The sequence below is a fragment of the Cebus imitator genome, unplaced genomic scaffold (genome assembly GCF_001604975.1).
Source record: "Cebus imitator isolate Cc_AM_T3 unplaced genomic scaffold, Cebus_imitator-1.0 Scaffold242, whole genome shotgun sequence".
NCBI classification, from domain to species: domain Eukaryota; kingdom Metazoa; phylum Chordata; class Mammalia; order Primates; family Cebidae; genus Cebus; species Cebus imitator.
The window spans coordinates 356,698-365,140 of NW_016107557.1; the positions used below are offsets into that span (position 1 = coordinate 356,698).

The 8,443-nt window shown below is 38.2% G+C and overlaps 1 pseudogene; it reads right to left on the reverse strand.

The window, feature by feature from the left end:
- Positions 1-3,552: 3,552 nt before the first annotated feature.
- On the reverse strand, positions 3,553-4,099 carry LOC108282513 (annotated as a pseudogene).
- Between the last annotated feature and the right edge of the window lie 4,344 nt (positions 4,100-8,443).

The window sequence follows — 8,443 nt, forward strand, 5'->3', positions numbered from 1 at the left end:
CAACAGATGCTGGAGAGGATGTGGAGAAATAGGAACACTTTTACACTGTTGGTGGGAGTGTAAATTAGTTCAACCATTGTGGAAGACAGTGTGGCAATTCCTCAAGGACCTAGAAATAGAAATTTCATTTGACCCAGCAATTCCATTACTGGGTATATATCCAAAGGATTATAAATCGTTCTACTATAAGGACACGTGCACACAAATGTTCACTGCAGCACTGTTCACAATAGCAAAGACCTGGAACCAACCCAAATGCCTATCGATGATAGACTGGACAGGGAAAATGTGGCATATATACACCATGGAATATTATGCAGCCATCAAAAATGATAAGTTTGTGTCCTTTGTAGGGACATGGATGAACCTGGAAACCATCATTCTCAGCAAACTGACAGAAGAGCAGAAGATCAAACACCACATGTTCTCACTCATAGGTGGGTGCTGAACAATGAGAACACATGGACACAGGGAGGGGCACACTACACACTGGGGTCAGTAGAGGGGAAATGGGGGAGATGGTGGGGGATGGGGAGCTGGGGAGAGATAGCAAGGGGAGAGATGCCAGATGTAGGTGATGGGGAGGAAGGCAGCAAATCACACTGCCACGTGTGTACCTATGCAACAATCCTGCATGTTCTTCACATGTACCCCAAAACCTAAAATGCAATAAAATAAATAAATGGGAAAATAAATAAATAAATATTTATACATTGTGTAATGGCTAAAGAGTTAATTAACATATGCATTACCTCACGTTTACCTCTCTTTTTTTGCGATAAGACACTTAAAAATCTAATCTCTTAGCAATTTTTAAGCATATAATACATTGTTATTAATTATAGTCCTCAAGTTCAATGTATTTCTCCTGTCTAACTGAACTTTGTACCCTTTGACCAACCACTCTCTATTCCTCCTCACCTTCTACCTTCTGTTCCTGGTAACCACCATTCTGTTTTCTGCTCCTATGAAACTTTTTAGATTCCACATATAAGGGAAGTCACACAGTATTTGTCCGGATTATTTTACTTAACTAACATAATGTCCTCCAGATTAATTCGTGTTGTCACAAATGAAAAGATTTTCTTTTCTAAGGCTGAATAGCATTCCATTTTGTATAGCCAACACTTTTTTAACCATTTATCAGTGATGGACTGATTTCATAATTTAGCTGTTATGAATAAAGATGGGATGACCATGGGAATGCAGAGATTTCTTTGACGTACTGAAATATGTTTCAGTATGTTTCTTTTGTTTCCTTTGGATAAATACCCAGAATAGGATTGCTGGATTATATAATAGTTGTATTTTTAATATTTTGAGGACCCTCCATACTTTTTCCACAATGTCTGCACTAATCATATTCCCAGCAAAGTATACAAAGCTTCCCTTTTCTCCACAACCTCATCAAAACTGACAGGCGTGAGGTGATATTTCATTGTGGTTTTAATTTTTATTTCCCTGATGATTGAGGATTTTTTCATATACCTGTTGGCCACTTGTATGTCTTCTTTTGAGAAATGTCTTTTCAGGTCTGTATTAGCTCATTCCCTCACTGCTACAAAGAAATACCTGAAACTGGGTAACTTTTTTTTTTTTTTACAGAATTCAGTTGTAATTTTATTTACTTTTTTAAATTTATTTTATTGCATTTTAAGTTTGGGGGTACATGTGAAGGACATGCAAGATTGTTGCATAGGTACACACGTGGCAGCGTGATTTGCTGCCTTCCTCCCCATCACCCATTTTTGGCATTTCTCCCCATGCTATCTCTCCCCAACTCCCCACCCCCCACAGTCCCTCCCCTATTTCCTCCCAACAGACCCCAGTGTGTAGTGCTCCCCTCCCTGTGTCCATGTGTTCTCATTGTTCAACACCCGCCTATGAGTAAGAACATGCAGTGTTTGATCTTCTGCTCTTGTGTCAGTTTGCTGAGAATGATGGTTTCCAGGTTCATCCATGTCCCTACAAAGGACACAAGCTCATCGTTTTTGATGGCTGCATAAAGCATTGGCAACAAAAGCCAAAATAGACAAATGGGACCTAATCAAACTCCACAGCTTCTGCATGGCAAAAGAAACAGTCATTAGAGGGAACCGGCAACCAACAGAATGGGAAAAAATTTTTGCAGTTTACCCATCTGAAACTGGGTAACTTTTAAAGAAAAAAGATTTAATTGGCTCATGGTTACACATGCTGTACAGGAAGCATGGTGGTGCTGGCATCTGCTCCACATCTGGGGAAGACTCAGGAACTTTCAATTGTGGCAGAAGGCAAATGGGGAACAAGGCATCTTATCTGGCAGGAACAGGAGCAAGAGGGGAAGCAAGATTCTACACACTTTTAAACAACCAGATCTCACAAGAACTCATTATCACAAGATCAGCACAAGGGGATGGTGCTAAACCATTCTTGAGAAATCCACCTTCATCATCCAATCACCTCCCACCAGGCCCCTCTTTCAACACTGGAGAGTATAATTAGACATGAGGTTTAGACAGGGACACAGATCCAAACCACATCAAGTTTCTTTGTCCATTTTTAAATTAGACTTTTTTTTTGCTATTGAAAAAATATGGCAAAAAAAATCAACTTTATATATTTTATAAATTTTGGGTTGTGGCCCCTTATCAGATATATGGTTTGCAAATATTATCTCCCATTCTACTGGTTGTCTCTTCACTCTGTTGGTTGTTTCCTCTGTCAGGCAGAAGCTTTTTACTGTCATGTAATCTCACTTCTCTATTTTTGCTTTTGTTGCCTGTGTTTTCAGAGTAATATCAAAAAATACATTTTCCAGATAAAAAATGTCATGGGGCATTCCCCGTTTTCTTCTAGTATTTTTATATTTTCAGGTCTTATATTTAAGACCATTTTGAGTTGACTTTTGCGTGTGGTATAAGATATGGGTCTGATTTCTTTTCTTTTCCTTTTTTTTTTTTTTTTTTTTTTTTTTTTTTTTTTTTTTTTTTTTTTTTTTTTGGCATGTAGCTATCCAATTGTCTCAACACAATTTATTGAAGAGATTATGCTTTACCCATTGTATATTCCTAGCACCTTTGTCAAGGATGAGTTGACCACATATGCATGGGCTTATTTCTGGGATCTCTATTCTGTTCTATTATGTCCATGTGTCTGTTTTTAGGTCAGTGCCATAGTGTTTTAATTATTATTTCTTGGTAATGTAATTTGAAATCAGAAAGCTGAAGCTTTGTTCTTCTTGCTCAAGATTGCTTTAGTTATTCAGGGTTTTTCCGGTTCCATACACATTTTAGGATTTATTTTTCTATTTCTGGGTAAAATGTCATCAAAATTTTGATAGAGAGTGCATTAAATCTGTAGATCACTTTGGATAGTATGAACATTTTAACAATATTAAATTCAACAATAGTCCAATCTGTGAACTTGGGAAAGATTTTTTTATTTATTTGTGTCTTCTTTAGCTTCTTTCATCAATTACATGTAGTTCTCAAAGTCCTTCACCTCTTTTGTTTATTTCTAAGTATTTTATTATTATTATTATTACTTTCAACATATGACTTTTTGTATTTATCATCTCTCTCGACTTTGTAGAGATGAACAGGCAGAAGCAGAACTGAAGCTTGGAGCGTAAGCTTGGGATTCCACAATGGAGTAGAGGAAGTATATGTTAGGATCTTGACAGCATCAAAAATGGACCATTCTGTGGCCAAGGAACTCATTTGCAGGGACCTTGAACGAGGGTACCCGATGACCCGTGTACATCAGGCCGATTGGGTGAGCAGTGCTGGGCAATCTGGGTAGTATGTCTGCATTTCTCTGGCCTACACTGGTGCTTACCCCACCCTCTGGTATTGACGGTGTCGAGTTTCTTCTTTTTGCTGAAGATGTTTGCATTTGGCTTTTTTGAGTTTTGCTCTGCGGTTCTTGAACCAGGCCTGCAATACTGTGGAGGGTACATTTATTTTCGAGGGCATTTCTTTCTGAAAGCTGGAGTTTGGATATGGATTCTTATTGAACAAGATGTTCAAATCTTTCAGTTACTGCTCAGTGAACATGATTCGTTTCTGTGTGAATGTATCTTGTCCTTGCCTTTAGGAAGATCCTTTGAGCCTGGCATCTTCTAATCTAGGCGTGCACCTGGGTTCAGATCCAGGGATAAGAAGTGTATTTCATTATTTTTGATGCTGTTGTAAATGAGGTTGTTTTCTTACTTTCCATTTGGATAGTTCATGCTAGCATATAGAAATGCAATATTTAGAGAAGAGTTAATAGCAATCCTTCTCAAATGCTTCCAAAAAACTGAAGAAAACTTCCAAATTCATATAATGAGGCCAGCATTATCCCTAATATGATATTTGACTTCCATGCCTCGTTCACTGGGAGGAAGATATGCGACCCTGGGCTCAGTGCCAGGGACTTTATGGAGCCAGGACCCAGGCTATGAAGGTGGAAGGCTGAGTCATTGCTTTAAAAGAACAAGGTTTTCTGATTGAATAGATATAAATTCCTTTCACCTTCTTTACATTTAATTTATAGTATCTGCTAGAGATGACTTATAAATTCAAATATCTTTGAGACAAACCTGATAGGGTATCATAATTTTTCCTTAATTTCTAAATATATTGCAATTTCACATTTCTGTGCTTTCTCATCCAAGTTTCTGTTTTTTACTTCTGAATGTCTTGTATGATGTGTACATAATGAGGCTTGTAAACTGTGTACTCTTTAGGACATATGTAGATTTTGCTTTAATTAATGAAAAATTATTTTTTAAATATTTTAGGGTCATTGAATAGGAACAGCTATTATTTTATATAAACATTTAAAAATAGTAAAACTGGATTTAAAATTTGTTAGTAGCCTAATTAACTCTTAATGCATTTTCATGTAAAATATGTGAGTTAATATCTTCTTTTCTATTTTGTGTAGAAATTCTGAAGTTCCTGCTGACTGGATTTTGGCAAGACTAGATCCCAAATTTATATGCTGCAGACATTTCTCAAAGTTTATCTCCACAGGCAGCCTTCTCATTTTTCTGGAATTAATACCAGGCTCTCCAACTTTTAAAGGCTATAAATATAAAATATTTGGGCTCAAACAGATTCAAAATTTGGGCAGCAGAAACAACCCTGGTGTTCATACAGAGGAGATAGGGAGGACAGCCCTGCGCACTTCTCCCCAGGTCTTCATGGCTGAGTTCACTTCCCCTGAGCTCGGCTCACTCTACTATCACCTGCAGGGAAGAGGGCACAGAGGAAGGAGTCGGGCTGTTCACCATTTGAAGGTCAAGAGGATCTCATATTTGAACGCTAGTCTTCAGTCCTTCCCCTCATAGGCGTTAAGTGATATAGCTCTGCCTGTGTAAACCACCAACCTCCCAACACCTTCTCCATCAAACCTTCTATGAACACTCTAGTGTTCTAAGATAAATTCACTCAATAAAATAAGTCTTTGTGCTCATCACTCCTGCCAAACAAATGCAGCTGCCATTTATCCTCCCCCACAAAATGTTTGATTCTATAGGCTTTTCACCACCAATCAACAACTGATTATCAAGTGATGAAGCATGATGCCACTGCATGTCATGGATCCTAGTGTCTCACTGATAATGAGCTCAGCATTGTGCTCAAGCCCATGGTGTGAGCAGACTAATACCCTAATCTTAACTTTGAGGATCTGTCTCCCAGAGACACTCTTGGTGCTGATTTATTAGCTAAAATCAGTTAGAGGGAAGAAATCAAGCCAGCTAGCTTTTTATAGATAATTTTATATAAGGAATTATTAACTAGGTATGAAGTTGTTAACTAGGAATTGAAAAGACAAAAATAGAACACTAATGTATCACGGAGGTAGCAACTGAAGGAAGCAGCTACCATTCCTAGAACTATTAGGATTGTCACAATTTAACAGCTTGGTGAAGGGACTCCATGGAGCTGAAACTCAGACCTCTGAGAAGGTGGGCATGGTCAGTTTGCGCTGATGTCTTTCAGGAAACTGATTCTGTGAATGTAGAAAAACTGGATTCAACTGATGTTGCAAGGAAACAGGAAGCAGACAAGAGCCAACAGACAGGAAGGAGCACATCTTATTTCTCCTCCATCCTCATGGTCTTTCTCTACACCCCTTAGAGTAAGACCTCATAGAGGGCCAGCTTATAGACCAGAAATGTGATCTGAAGAGTCCGGACCAAGCATCACAAATTAGCGTATAGTAGGTTTGGAAAGTGGAAAAATATAGCTTAATTGTTACCTGCACCAGCTCAATTACACACCATAAGGTGTACTTTTCATGATATGGACTCCATACCTCCTATGTCTAAGCTCTACCCACAGCCTCACAAATGCTTCAGCCCTCAGTATGCAAATACGAATCATGTGGTCTGGCCATGCAAGGACAGAAGGACAAACCTGCAGAGATGGCTTGAGCAAACTGTAAAAGCTAATTGGGTCCCTGGGTGGAGAATTCCAAGGTTTTGGGTACAGAGGATCAGGTCTAGATATAGGCACAGCCTCCACGGGAACATTTTTTGGTCCCACAGACTTTTGACCCCATAGATAAAGAAACAACTGGAAAAGGAGATCTTAGCAAGAGCAAGGGAGGACAAGATAGATGATAGTGATGTTCATTCAAATGGTGAATAAAGGAGGAGAAATAGACTGGGGAACACGAATGAATTCTGCTTGCAACAGTTGAAAGGCAGCATAGTGTACTATTTGAGAACACCAACTCTGCAGCCTGGGTTCATAAGCCAGCTTCTCCATTTGTTAGCCATGCATTTTATTAACTTTATTTTAGGCTCAGGGATAAATATGCAGGTTTTTTCTATCTAAGTTTCATGTCATGAGAGTTGGTATACAGATTATTTTCACGATTCAGTTAATAAGCATAGTACCCAATAGGCATTTTTTAAATCCTCTCCCTTCTTCCACCCTCCCACCAGTAAGTAGGCCCCAAAGTCTGTTGCTCCCTTCTTTGCATCCACATGTACTCAATGTTTAGCTCACACTTATTAATGACAACATATCATATTTGGTTTTCTGTTCCTGTGTTAGTTCACTTAGGATAATTGCCTTCAGCTCCATCAGTATTGCTGTAAGGACATTATCTCGTTATTTCTTATGGCTGCATAGCATTAAATGTTGTATATGTAATGCTATGCTGCCATAGTAAAGAAGTAGATACAACATTTTCTTTACCCAGTCTACCATTGATGGGCATTTAGGTTGATTCCATGTCTTTGCCATTGTGAACAGTAACACATGCATGTATACGTCTTTATGATAGAAAAATTTATATTCCTTTGGTTATATACCCAATAATGAGATTGCTTGGTTGAATGGTAATTCTGCTTTGAGTTATTTGAGAAATCATCAAACTGCTTTCCACAATGGTTTAATTAATGTACACTCCCACCAGCAATGTATATCCCTTCCCTTTTCTCTGCAACCTTGCCAGCACCTGCTACTTTTTGGCTTTTTACTAATATCCCTTCTGACTAATGTGAGATGGTATCTCATTGTGGTTTTGATTTGCATTTCTCTAATCATTAGTGATGTTGCACATTTTTTCATATACGTGTTGACCATTTGTGTGTCTTCTTTTGAAAAATGTCTGGTCATATCCTTTGCCCACTTTTTAATGGGGTTGTTGATTTGTTTAAGTCTCTTACAGATTCTGGATGTTAGGCCTTTGTTGGATGAACAGCTTGTAAATATTTTCTCCCATTCTGTAGATTGTCTGTTTACTCTGTTGACGTTTCTTTTGCTGTGCAGAAGCTCCTTAGCTTATGTCCCATTTCACAATTTTTGCTTTTGTTGCAATTTCATTTGGTGTTTTTGTCATGAAATCTTGGCCAGATTCTGTGTCTAGAATGGCATTGCTTAGGTGTCTTCCAGGGTCTTCACAGTTTTGGGTTTTATGTGTTTACATCTTTAATCTATACTAAGTTGATTTTTGCATATGGTATAAGGAAGGGGTCCAATTTCAGTCTTCTGCATATGACCAACCAGTTATCCCAGCACTATTTATTGAATAGAGAGTCCCTTCTCCATTGCTTGCTTTTGTTAACTTCGTCAAAAATCAGATGGTTTCAGGTGTGTGGCATTATTTCTGGGCTCTCTATTACATTTCATTGGTCTATGTGTCTGTTTTTGTGCTAGTACCATGTTGTTTTGGTTACAGTAGCCCTGTAGTATAGTTTTAAGACAGATAGCATGATGCCTCCCTCCTGCTTTGTTCTTTTTGCTTCGGATTGTCTTGGTTACTTGGGCTCTTTTTTGGTTCTACATACATTTTTTAAAAATTTTTTTGATTCTGTGAAGAATGTCATTGGTAGTTTGACAGGAATAGTATTGCATCTGTAAGTTGCATTGGGCAGCATGGCCATGTTAATGATATTGATTCTTCCTACCCATAAATGTGGAATGCTTTTCCATTTGTTTGTGTCACCTCTGATTTCTTT